Below are 11,902 nucleotides of genomic sequence, written 5' to 3'. Positions count from 1 at the left end.
GTATTGAATTGGTAAGATTGTTTGAGTTTCCTTTCTGGTATTCTTTTTGTAATTAATAATATAAATCCAGCTTTCGTTACGTTGATTGTATTGATTACTATTCATAGAATTCCTTTAGCAATTGAGAAATTCTAGTTGAGTTTGGAAATTTAATTGCAAGAACAGGTTGATTTTCACTTAGAGGTAAGGTTAATTAATTTGCCGGATTAAGAATTAATAAAGCTTAATTAGAGGTGGATTAAAGCTTAAGGCTAACTTAATAATCAATCTTTAGTAAAAGATTCCAACTTTAGGTTCTTAGGTTTAGGAATTTGGTTGTCTCGAGAGGAAAACTGAATTTAGTTTAGAATTCGTCAACGGGTAGCATAATCGGACTCAACAGTCTGTTATCCTTTGTTTGATTGCCAACTAGTCTAGGTCCTCTTTGGATCCGCTTTCTTGTCTTGATTATTCTCTTTGCTCATTCATTCTCGCACTACATTTAGAATTTAGTTTTTAGTCATTAGTAAATTTAGAAACCTCCATTATTAATTTTAGGCTAAATAACAAGGAACAAAATACTAACTCTAAGATTTCACTTTCCTGAGGGATACAATATTTTAATACTTGCCATTGTGCTAGGCTGCATTGATAGGTTCACTACCTTAGTTGTAGTTGCATAAGCATCGCATCAAGTTTTTGACGCCGTTGGTGGGGACTTTGTTTCAAAACTAAAGTGAACTTTGTTATTTGTTACTTTAGTCATTTTTCTTTTCTGTTTTTGTCATTACTTTGCATTTAGTTATTCATTCATTTAATTGTTTAGGTTTTTGCTGCCTTGCTCATTTCAGGTAGATTATGACCCTCTGCTCGAACCAGAGCGATCCCTCAGTCAGCTGAGGAAGCGATTAGACATGGAGGAGGAGCAGATTGAGATTCTTGTCCATACACTAGTAACTATGGGAGAGGGCAACAACAACATCGTTGAAGCAAAAAGGACGATGTACGAGTTTGCTAGACCTTCCCTAGAGGGGACGAACACCAGTATATTGAGGCCACCTCTTGCAGCAAATAATTTTGAAATTAAGCCAAATGTCATTCAGATGGTGTAGCAGAGTGTACAGTTTGGGGGCTTGCCTAGTGAAGATCCTAATGCCCATATCACGAACTTCTTAGAGATTTATGATACCTTCAAGATAAATGGAAATACCGATGATACCATTTGGCTTAGGTTGTTTCCATTTTCCTTGAGGGATAGAGCGAAGACATGGCTACAGCCCCTACCAGCCAACACCATCACCACCTAGAGTTCTTTGGCTGAGAAATTTCTTTATAAGTACTTTCCTCCTGCTAAGACTGCAGAGATGTGTACCGATATTTCTTCTTTTGTGCACTTTGATGATGAGAGCATGTATGATGCGTGGGAGAGGTATAAGGACTTGTTGAGATGTCGCCCACACCACGGTTTGCCATTATTGATGCAGGTGCAGACTTTTTACAGTGGATTAAACTTAGCTATAAGGCAGATGGTAGATTCAGCTGCAGGTGGCGCCATCAATAGTAAGACGCCAGAGCAAGCCCAAAACTTAATTGAAGAGATGGCCATGAACACATATCAATGGCAATCTTTTAAGAGTAGGCCAAGACGACAAGGAGTGGTGAACCAGGTCAATTCTACATCAGCCTTGCCAGCTTAAGTGGAGCTTTTGGCTAAGAAGATCGACCAGCTCCAGATGCCAGTCCATGCAGCACAGGTTAGCTCCGAGTTTTATGGTGGCTCGCACTACAGTGCAAACTGTAATGCGGGAGGTATGTTTGATTCTTCTTCATCTTCTTCTACTGACCTTGAACAGGTTGATTATATAGGAAATGCGCCCAGGCAGCAGAAAAACCCGTACAACAATACATACAACCCAAGGTGGAGAAACCGTTTGAACTTCGGGTGGCGAAATAACAACTCCCAGGGTCCACTAGGATTCAGCGGTTGCACCAGCAGCAATCCCAACAGCAGACTGTTCTACTTCAACTACCTCAGAACCAGAAGAAGAAGCCCAATTTAGATGAGTTGATGATGAAGTTTGTGTCCACTTTAAAGAACAAGTTTCAACAAATGGACACAGCTCTTAGAAATCAGCAAGCCTCCATACAAAATTTAGAGAATCAAATAGGCCAGATTTCTAAGATGTTGGCTGAGAGATAGCCAGGGACGCTTCCTAGTATCATAAAGTCAAACTCGAGGGACCATGTCAAGGCTATCACCTTGAGATCAGGTAAGCAGTTAGCTAGTTCTTTACCTATGGTTGATGATGATGTTATTATGCAGGATAAGCCAGCCAAAAAGGACTAGAGCCTGAGGTGACAGAGCCTGTGTGACCAGAGAACAAGAAGAAGAGTCTTGTGAGGGAATACCATCCTCCAATTCCATATCTTGCCAGGTTGAAGCAAGAAAAGATTGATCAACAGTTTGGTAAGTTTTTCGATTTATTTAAGCAGCTGAGGATTAATCTACCTTTTGTTGAGCCTATATCGCAAATGCTCAGGTAACTGAGGTTCCTAAAAGAGATTCTAAGCAATAAGAGGAAGCTAGAGGACTTGGGACTTGTGACACGAAATGAGGAGTGCTCAGCCATTCTTCAAAATAAGCTGCTAGTAAAGAGGCGTGATCTAGGGAGTTTCATTGTTCCTTGTATTATTGGTGATTTGCATATTAGTGATGCTTTAACTGATTTAGGAGCTAGCATCAATCTAATGCCTAGTAGTTTGTTTGAGAGATTAGGTTTAAGTAAGCCTAAACCTACTAGGATGAGCATACAGTTAGCAGATAGGACTATGAAATATCCTAGGGGAATAGTTAAAGATGTACTTGTTAAGGTAGACAAGTTTATATTTCCTATTGATTTTATTATTATGGATATGGAGGGTGAGAGTGGCATGCCTTTAATTCTAGGTAGACCTTTCCTTACAACATCTAGGGTTGTTATAGATGTGTGTGATGGGAAGTTACAACTTAGAGTAGGTGACGAGACTATTACCTTTGACCTTAGCGCTTCTATGAGACATTCACTTGAGCATGATGATACTCTATATTCTGTGGATATTTTGGATAATTTTATAAAGTCTCAATTGCAGGAGATATTACTTGATGATCCTTTACGGTAGCATTATAGGCTGAAGATGAGGAGGAGTTTTCCAATGAGGATGTATTGGAATAACTTGCTTGTTTGCTGGCTAGTGAGCCCAGCAAGTCTGCTAACCATTTTGTTGATATTGACAGGTCAGGGTGTAGAAATTGAGACCTTCACTTGAGGAACCACCAGCCCTAGAGTTGAAAGAGCTGCCTAAGCACTTAACCTATGCCTATCTGGATGAGGCGGAGAAGCTTCCAGTGATCGCTGCAGCTGGTTTGACTCCTGAGGAGAGGAAGATAACTTTGGCTTCTCTCAGGTGGTATCCCGAGGCCTATGCATACAAGATTGTAGACATTCCGGAATCAACCCCAGCTATTACTTGCGAAAGATCCTAATGGAGGATAGTTAATAAGGAGGTAATTAAACTTCTAGATGCAGGTTTGGTTTACCCTATTTCTGACAGCTCTTAAGTTAGTCCTCTGCAGGTTGTGCCCAAGAAGGGAGGCATGATGGTGGTCAAGAACGAGAAGGATGAACCGATACCGATTAAGATGGTAACTCATTACTGAGTTTGCATTGATTACAAGAGGCTCAATGATGCAACTCAGAAGGACCATTTTCCCCATCCTTTTATTGAGCAGATGTTAGAGCAGTTATTAGGGCATATGTCTTATTGCTTTCTTAACGGTTTTTCAAGTTATGTTTAGATTTCCATTGCACCTGAGGACCAAGAGAAAACCACTTTCACTTGCCCCTATGGTACGTTCGCTTACAGGAGGATGCCATTCAATTTGTGCAATGCACCTGCTACTTTTTAGAGGTGTATGATGGCGATCTTCCATGACATGATTGAAGAGTCCATGGAGTTGTTCGTGGATGATTTTCGATATTTGGTAACTCTTTCTCCCATTGTTTGCTTAACTTAGAGCGTATGGTTGCGCGCTGTGTAGAAACTAACCTTGTGCTAAATTGGGAAAAGTATCATTTTATGGTGAGAGAGGGTACTGTGCTAGGGCATAAGATTTCACATGTAGGGATGGAGGTAGATAAAGCTAAGGTAGAGACCATTGCGAAGTTACCACCCCATAGCTCGGTTAAGGCTGTTAGGAATTTCCTTGGTCATATCCGTTTTTATAGAAGGTTCTTAAGGACTTTTCTAAGATTGGTAGACCTTTTTGACCCAATTGCTTGTAAAAGATGTTCTATTTATATTGTCTAATGACTGTTTGCACGCTTTGAGTTACTTAAAAAGAAGCTAACTACAGCCTGTATTATGGTTTCACCTAATTGGGGGTTGCTTTTTGAGCTAATATGTCATGCTAGTGATTTTGCAATTGGAGCTGTTTTAGGATAGAGGATTGACAATAAGTTCCAACCAATTTATTATGCTAGCAAGACATTGATAGATGCCCAGGAGCACTATACCACTACTGAGAAGGAGTTGCTTACTGTGGTATATGCTTTTGACAAGTTTCACTCATACTTGGTGCTATCCAAGACCTTGGTCTACACGGATCATTCGACATTGAGGTACTTGTTTGCAAAGCATGATGCTAATCCGAGACTCATTTGTTGGATTTTGCTTTTGTAGGATTTGACATTGAGATCAAGGATAAGAAAGGTGCGGAGAACTTGGCTGCAGATCACCTTACGAGATTGGAGAACCCGAGCCTAGATGCACTTGATGAGAGGGCTATTGATGATAGTTTTTCAGATGAGTACTTCTGCTCTATTTAGGTATCTTCGGATGTCCCTTGGCTTTCCGAATTTGAAAATTACTTGATTTCAAAGGTCTTACCAAAGGGTATGACATTTCAGCAAAAGAAGAAATTCTTTTCTGATTTGAAATACTACATTTCAGAAGACCCTTTTCTGTTTTGAGTTTGTGCAGACCAGGTGATTCGGCGATGCATGTATGGGGAGGAGATCCTCCAGATTTTGAGGCATTGCCATGAGGGACCAACAAGAGGTCATCAAGTAGCTAACCACATTGTTAGGAAGGTTCTTGATACTGGATTCTATTTGCCGACCATCTTTCGGGATGCTAGAGAACAACTCTTATAGTCCCAAATTTTATGAGTCAGCTCAACACAAACAAGGGAAAATTTGTCTGGGCCTATCTAATAATATTCTAACCCAAATTTTTTCATTATATGCGGTCGAAACATCAAAATGCTCATATTGCTGCTTGATAAGTTTGCAAAGTTCTTGAAAAAACCGATAACTTGATTTCCCGCAAGTTATTACACTGAAATAATAAGCTAACTTGCCCTAATTAGCATGTAGTTTTTATACTTTGAAGCCCTCATTCCATTAGAAAAAGAAACTAAAAGATAAATTTGAATAAATAAATAAAAAAAGATGAATAAACTAAAGTCAAATCAAGAACCATAGAGTAGTTGACTGGGCAACAACTCTCATGATCCCAAGTTTCATGAGCCAACTTAATAAAATTAAGGGAAGATTAGCATGGGCCTACCTACGCTTGGATTAATTGAAAACAACATGATTTCTTCCTTACGCGCAAGGATTTATGTCTCCTCCTACTTGATTATTTAGGAATCATGGGAACAAAATTGATAAGTTTGACTAGTAGGCGTGACTTGATGATCAAGCAACACGAGATGCAAATCCATATTCGTGAAGGAGAAATCATGCTACTTTCGATTAATACAAGTGAGAATGCAGATGTTTTGATGTTTAAGAGGCATATAATGAAGTAAATTAGGCCAGAGTGCGATTAGATACGCTCATGCGAAATTCCCTTTGTTTCAGTTAAGGAATCATGGGAACATAATTGACAAGCTTCACTAGTGGCATTAGAGCATGACTTGATGATCAAGCAAGACAAGATGCAAATCCAAGCATGTGATAAAGAAATCATGTTTCTTTCGAGTAATCCAAGTGAGAATGTGCACATTTTGATGTTTGGGACATATATAATGATGTAATTTGGGCCGGAGTGTTATTACGTAGACCTATAGGGATTTTCTATTATTTTCATTAAGCTGGCTCATAAAGCTTGAGACTATGTGAGTTTTTGGCTAGTCAACTCCTCTCTGATTCTTGATTTAACTTTAGTTTATTCATCTTTTTATTTATTTATTTATTCATATTTAGCTTCTAGTTTTTTCTTCTTATAGATGAGGGCTTTTGCACTATGAAACCACATGCAACCAAATATTTGAGGTTAGTGAGCATATTATTTTAGTTTCTTACCTCGGGGAGAAATAAGTTATAGGTTCTTTCAAGCCTTTGCAGACTTATGAAGACTAGTGTGGGCAATACCTAATAATACTCCGGCCCAAATGACATAATTATATGCGTCGCAAACATAAAAATGTATGCGTTCCCCTTGGATTAATCGAAAGCAACATGATTTCTCTCTTATGCGTGTGGATGTCTCATCCTACTAGATCATCAATTCACACCCTAGTGCAACTAGTTATGCTTGTCAATTGCATTCCCATGATTCCTTATGCCAATCCTTGTGTCATCAAGAGTCCTCATGCCTAGAGGAACATGGAATGATGGAGATCTTAATGGTGCAAATCCATAATTCAAATATTAGGGCGTGCCTCGATTCTCAGCATTACCTCTTTCCTCGAAAACATTCATCCACATTCATTCTGAGAATGATATCAATACTCGATCAACTAATTTTCTTTCTTCACATTTGTCCAAGCATTATATCGATGCTTATGATTGCCGCTTCCATGCGCTTTCAATCAACACTCGTATTTATGCTTCCTAAATAAAACCAAAACATCAAACTAGACAGAGATTAGATTTAGTGGAACAAAAGAAATGAACAAAATGAGAACATAGGTGGGATTTCAGATTTGATAAGAAAAGAAATCACAAGTTCTTTATTCTCTTCCATAGGGCTAAGCGAAAGGATCAAATCGAATTGACTTAAACACAAAGGTCTGCAAAGAACACAAAAGAAAGGAAAGATGTAAGCGATAAGTCTACTTTCGTTAGAATGAGTCTTGATAAGTCCGCAAAGTTCTTGAAAGAACCCATATCCAACTAGGAGTCCTAGTTTGATTCCAAGTCCAAGTGAGATTAGGATTAATCAAAACAATGGGCCTTAAGATACTCTTATCAACTCAATCCAACATATGAAGGCATGACCAAGATAAGATGAGCCCAAGATAATCAAGTCAAGCTATTTGGAGTCCAATACTAAAAAATGGGTCGGATATCACATGTTACTTAAGCCCAATTGTCATGTTTATTATATAGGTTTGGGTTGGACGGATTTTAGGAGTTTTTGCTCATTTAAAGAGGTCTTTTAATAGTTAGAAGTATTGTTTTAAGTTATCCTTTTAGTTTAGGAGTTCTATTCCTAGTCTTATTGTTATTTGCTTCCTTATTATTATAGAATTAGGTTTATTTAAGGCCTATATAAGCTAGTACGAATTTCTATATAAAGGGAGTTATTGAATATTGATTATTTTGGAGTTAATTCTCTTCTATTGTTCTTTTTGAACTTGGTGAATTTATCAAGTGAAGGCTTGGTATTTTACAAACTTAGTTTAATCTAAACTTTTGTTTATGTTAGACAGCCTTTAATTTCTTATAATTAAGGTTCTTAAGTATAAGTTATTTAAGGGTCTTATTGGGAGTTAAAAGTTTTCTTTGCTTCATTCGGTGAACAATTCTCGGTGAAGACATCAAAATTGAATATGGATTTGGCACAAGTTAGCCATGTTTGTATCAACTAGAGAGTAGTTAAGTGGTCAACAACTCTTGTAGTCCTAAATTTTATGAGCCAGCTTAACAAAAACAAGGGGAAATTCGTGTAGGCCTAACTAATAATACTCCAATCCAAATTACTTCATTATATGCATCTCAAACATCAAAATGCTTGCATTGCCACTTGTATTACACTTGGATGAATAAAAAACAACATGATTTATCCCTTACGCGCATGGATTTACATCTCGTCTTGCTTAATCATCAAGCTAAGCTCCAATGCTAGCAGTCAAGCTTATCAATTGAGTTCCCATGATTCCTTACGCCAATCCTTATGTCATCAAAAGTCATCATGTCTCGAGCAACAAGGAACGATGGAAATCCCAATGGTACTAGTTTTGAATTAGAATATTTGGGCGAGACTCGATTCTCAGCATTCTCTCTTTCCTTCAAAAGATTCGTCCGAGAACATTTGAAGAATGATATCAATACTCAATCAACTAATTTTTTTTCTTCGCATCCATCCAAGCCTTGGAGCAATGCCTATGATTGCCGCTTCCACGTGCTTTCAATCAATACTCGTGTTTACGGTCCCTAAATAAAGTCACAAGTTCTTTGTTCTTTTTCGTATAATTAATCTTAAGGATCAAATTGAATAGATTTAAATAAAAGTGTAGATAAAGAACACAAAAGAAAGGAAGGACGTGAGCAATAAGTTTGGGGCCAGAGTATTATTTGGTACGCGCACGCAAATTTCACCTTGTTTTCATTATGAAATTATGGGAGCGCAATTGACAAGCTTGACTAGTAGCATTAAGGTGTGACTTAATGATCAAGCAACACCAAATGCAAATCTACTCATGTAAGGGAGAAATCATGTTGCTTTCCGATTAATATAAGCAGGAATGCACGTGTTTTGATGTTTAAGAGGCATATAATAAAGAGAATTGGGTTGAAGTGTTATTAGGTATGCCCACGTGAATTTCTCCTTATTTTCATTTAGAAATCATGGGAACATAATTGACAATCTTCACCAGTGGCATTGGAGCCCGACTTGATGATCAAGCATAACGAAACGCAAATACAAGCACATCATGGAGAAATCATGTTCCTTTAGAGTAATCGAAGCAGGAATGCACACAGTTTGGGATGCATATAATGATGTAATTCTGGCCAGAGTATTATTAGGTAGGCTCATAGGAATTTATCCTATTTTATTAAGTTGGCTCATAAAACTTGAGACTACGAGAATTGTTGGCCAGTCAACTCCTTTCCGGTTCTTGATTTGACTTTAGTTTATTCATCTTACTAAATTTATTTATTCATATTTAGCTTCTAGTTTCTTCTTCTTGTGGAGTGAGGGCTTTTTCACTATGAAAACCGCATGCATACGAATATTTGAGTCTAGTGAGTATATTATTTTAGTTTTCTACCTTGTGGAGAAATAAGTTATGGGTTCTTTCAAGGCCTTTGCGGACTTATGAAGACCTGCACTAGTGAACCTAGTCTAATTCCTCATGTCTTTCCTTTCTTTTGTATTCTTTCTCTGCCCCTGAGTTTAAATCAATTTGATTTGATCCTTACGGTTAGCCATGAAAGAGAATAAAGAACTTGCAATTTCTTTTTCTATCGAATATAAAATCCTACCTATGTTCTCATTTCTTTCCTTAGAGGAACAAGGAGGGATGGAGATGCCAATGGGGCAAATTCTGAATTGGAATATTTGGGAGTGCATCGATTCTCATTGTTCCCTCTTTCCACTAAAAGATTTATCTGTGATCATTCCGAGAATGATATCAACACATGATCAACTAATTTTCTTTCTCTGCATAAGGGAGAAACATATTCTTTTCAATTAATACAAGTGGGAATGCAGATATTTTGATCTTTGGACATATATAATGACGTAATTTGGGTCGGAGTGTAATTAGGTAGGCCCAAATTAATTTTCCTTTATTTTCATTAAGCTGGCTCATAAAATTTGAGACTGCGAGAGTTGGCCACTCAACTCCTATCTAGTTTTTATTTGACTTTATTTATTCATCTTTCTTTATTTATTTATTCATATTTAGCTTCTAGTTTTTTCTGCTTATGGAATGAGGGCGTTTGCACTATGAGAACTGCATGCAACCAAATATTTAAGGCTAGTGAGCATATTATTTTAGTTTTCTACCTTGTAGAGAATTAAGTTATGGGTTCTTCCAAAAGAATAAAGAACTTGTAATTTCTTTTCTTATCGAATCTAAAATCCTACCTATTTTCTCAGTGTTCATTTCTTTTATTTGTCTCTTTCTAATCTATGTCTTGTATGATTATTTGGCTTTATTTAGCGAGCATAAATAGGATTGTTGAGTTAAAGCGTGTGGAAGCAACTGTCATAGAAATAGATCTAATGCTTGGAAAAATGAGAAGAAAGAAAATTAGTTGATAAAGTATTGATACCATTCTTTAAATGATTATAGACGAATCTTTTATAAGATAGAGGGAACAACGTGAATCAAGGCACGCTCAAATATTCCAATTCAGGATTTGCACCATTGGGATCTCCATCATTCCATGTTTCCATAGGCACAAGGACTCCTTGATGACACTAGGATTGGCGTAAGGGATCAACAAAACATAATTGACAAGCTTAATCAATGACATTGGGGCTTAGTTTGATAATCAAGTAAGACGAGATGTAAACCCATTCATGTAAGGGAGAAATCCTATTGCTTTCAATTAATCCAAGTGTAATTGTCACACCTCATCTCACATAGCCCGACATGGACATTTAAGAATGAGTTAAGCATAATTAACATGACCAACTCAAACTATCCTGATAGAATGAGCAATAAACTATTTGGTGCGGTTCCACAAAGATAGAGATAGAACTAGCACAAACGTAAAACTACAAAGTCATAGAGGACTTTCTAAGGTTTCCTACGCATCAAGCCATGCCTAATTTTGAGTTTTCTAGCTTAAGATATGAAATAAATACAGAGACTGAAGAATCCAACCTGAGAATACAGCTCACCAATCCTAACTCAAATCAATCAAAACTCTTATAATACTTACCATATAAACCTTTAAAGCCTTTATAGATGAAGATTATGGCCAACAAAGTGCTTAATCCTTGAAATTCCTCTTGCCAAAAGATTAGACCAGGTTGTTTAATAAAGAAACTCTTTCAATTCCTCTCTTTTCTTTTCTAATGTTAGTGTGTGTGTGTGAGCATATATATGTATATGGAGACTTAGGAGTAGAGAGTGGATGATTCTAGACATAGTTTAGGATAGGATCAGTTGTAAGATATCCCCTTAGCTCCTTAATGAATTTTTCATATTACTTATAAACCCTCTAACTTTTATTTTTTTCATCCCAATTCGATCCATCATTTTTCTTTCATTTCAATTAAGCCCCACTATTATTTTATTATTAAACAAACTTGAGTACTACCTTAATTCAATTAAGATACTATATGAAAATGCAATGCTAAAAGAATGATACATACTTAGAGCACGGGTGTGACAGTAATACAAGCAATAATGTAAATGTTTTGATGTTTAAGATGCATATAATAGATTACTTTGCGAGTGTTATTAGGTTGGCCGATGTGAATTTTCAATTAATTTCGTTGAGCTAGCTCACTTAATTTAGTATACGAGAGTTGTTGACCAATCAACTACTATTTAGTTCTTAATTTGACTTTAGTTTATTCAAATTTCTATATTTATTTATTCATTTTAGCTTCCAATTTCTTCTTCTATTGGGATGAGGGCTTTCACACTATGAAAATTACATGCAACCAAATACTTGAGGCTCGTGAGCATATGTTTTAGTTTTCTACATTGTGGGAGATCATGTTGTGGGTTCTTTCAAGAACTTTTCAGACTTATCAAGAACTTGCACTAACAAAATTTCACTTATCACTTACGTCATTCCTTTCTTTTATGTTCTTTGTCTACCCTTATGTTTAAATCAATTCTATTTGATCCTTACGTTTAGCCGTATAGAAGAAAACAAAGAATTTATGATTTCTTTTTCTTATCGGATCCGAAATCCTACCTTTGTTCTCATTTTGTTCATTTTTCATGCCTCTCTTTCTAATTTTT

General features: G+C 36.8%; 1 non-coding gene across 1 annotated transcript; it reads right to left on the bottom strand.

Moving 5' to 3' along the window:
- Positions 1-1,339: 1,339 nt before the first annotated feature.
- LOC125369665 lies at positions 1,340-1,447 on the bottom strand. The gene has a single exon (XR_007215341.1). It is a non-coding gene; the product is annotated as a small nucleolar RNA R71 (small nucleolar RNA).
- Between the last annotated feature and the right edge of the window lie 10,455 nt (positions 1,448-11,902).

The sequence above is a fragment of the Ricinus communis genome, chromosome 3 (assembly GCF_019578655.1).
Source record: "Ricinus communis isolate WT05 ecotype wild-type chromosome 3, ASM1957865v1, whole genome shotgun sequence".
NCBI classification, from domain to species: Eukaryota; Viridiplantae; Streptophyta; class Magnoliopsida; order Malpighiales; family Euphorbiaceae; genus Ricinus; species Ricinus communis.
This window is presented reverse-complemented; position numbering and strand designations above follow the sequence as displayed.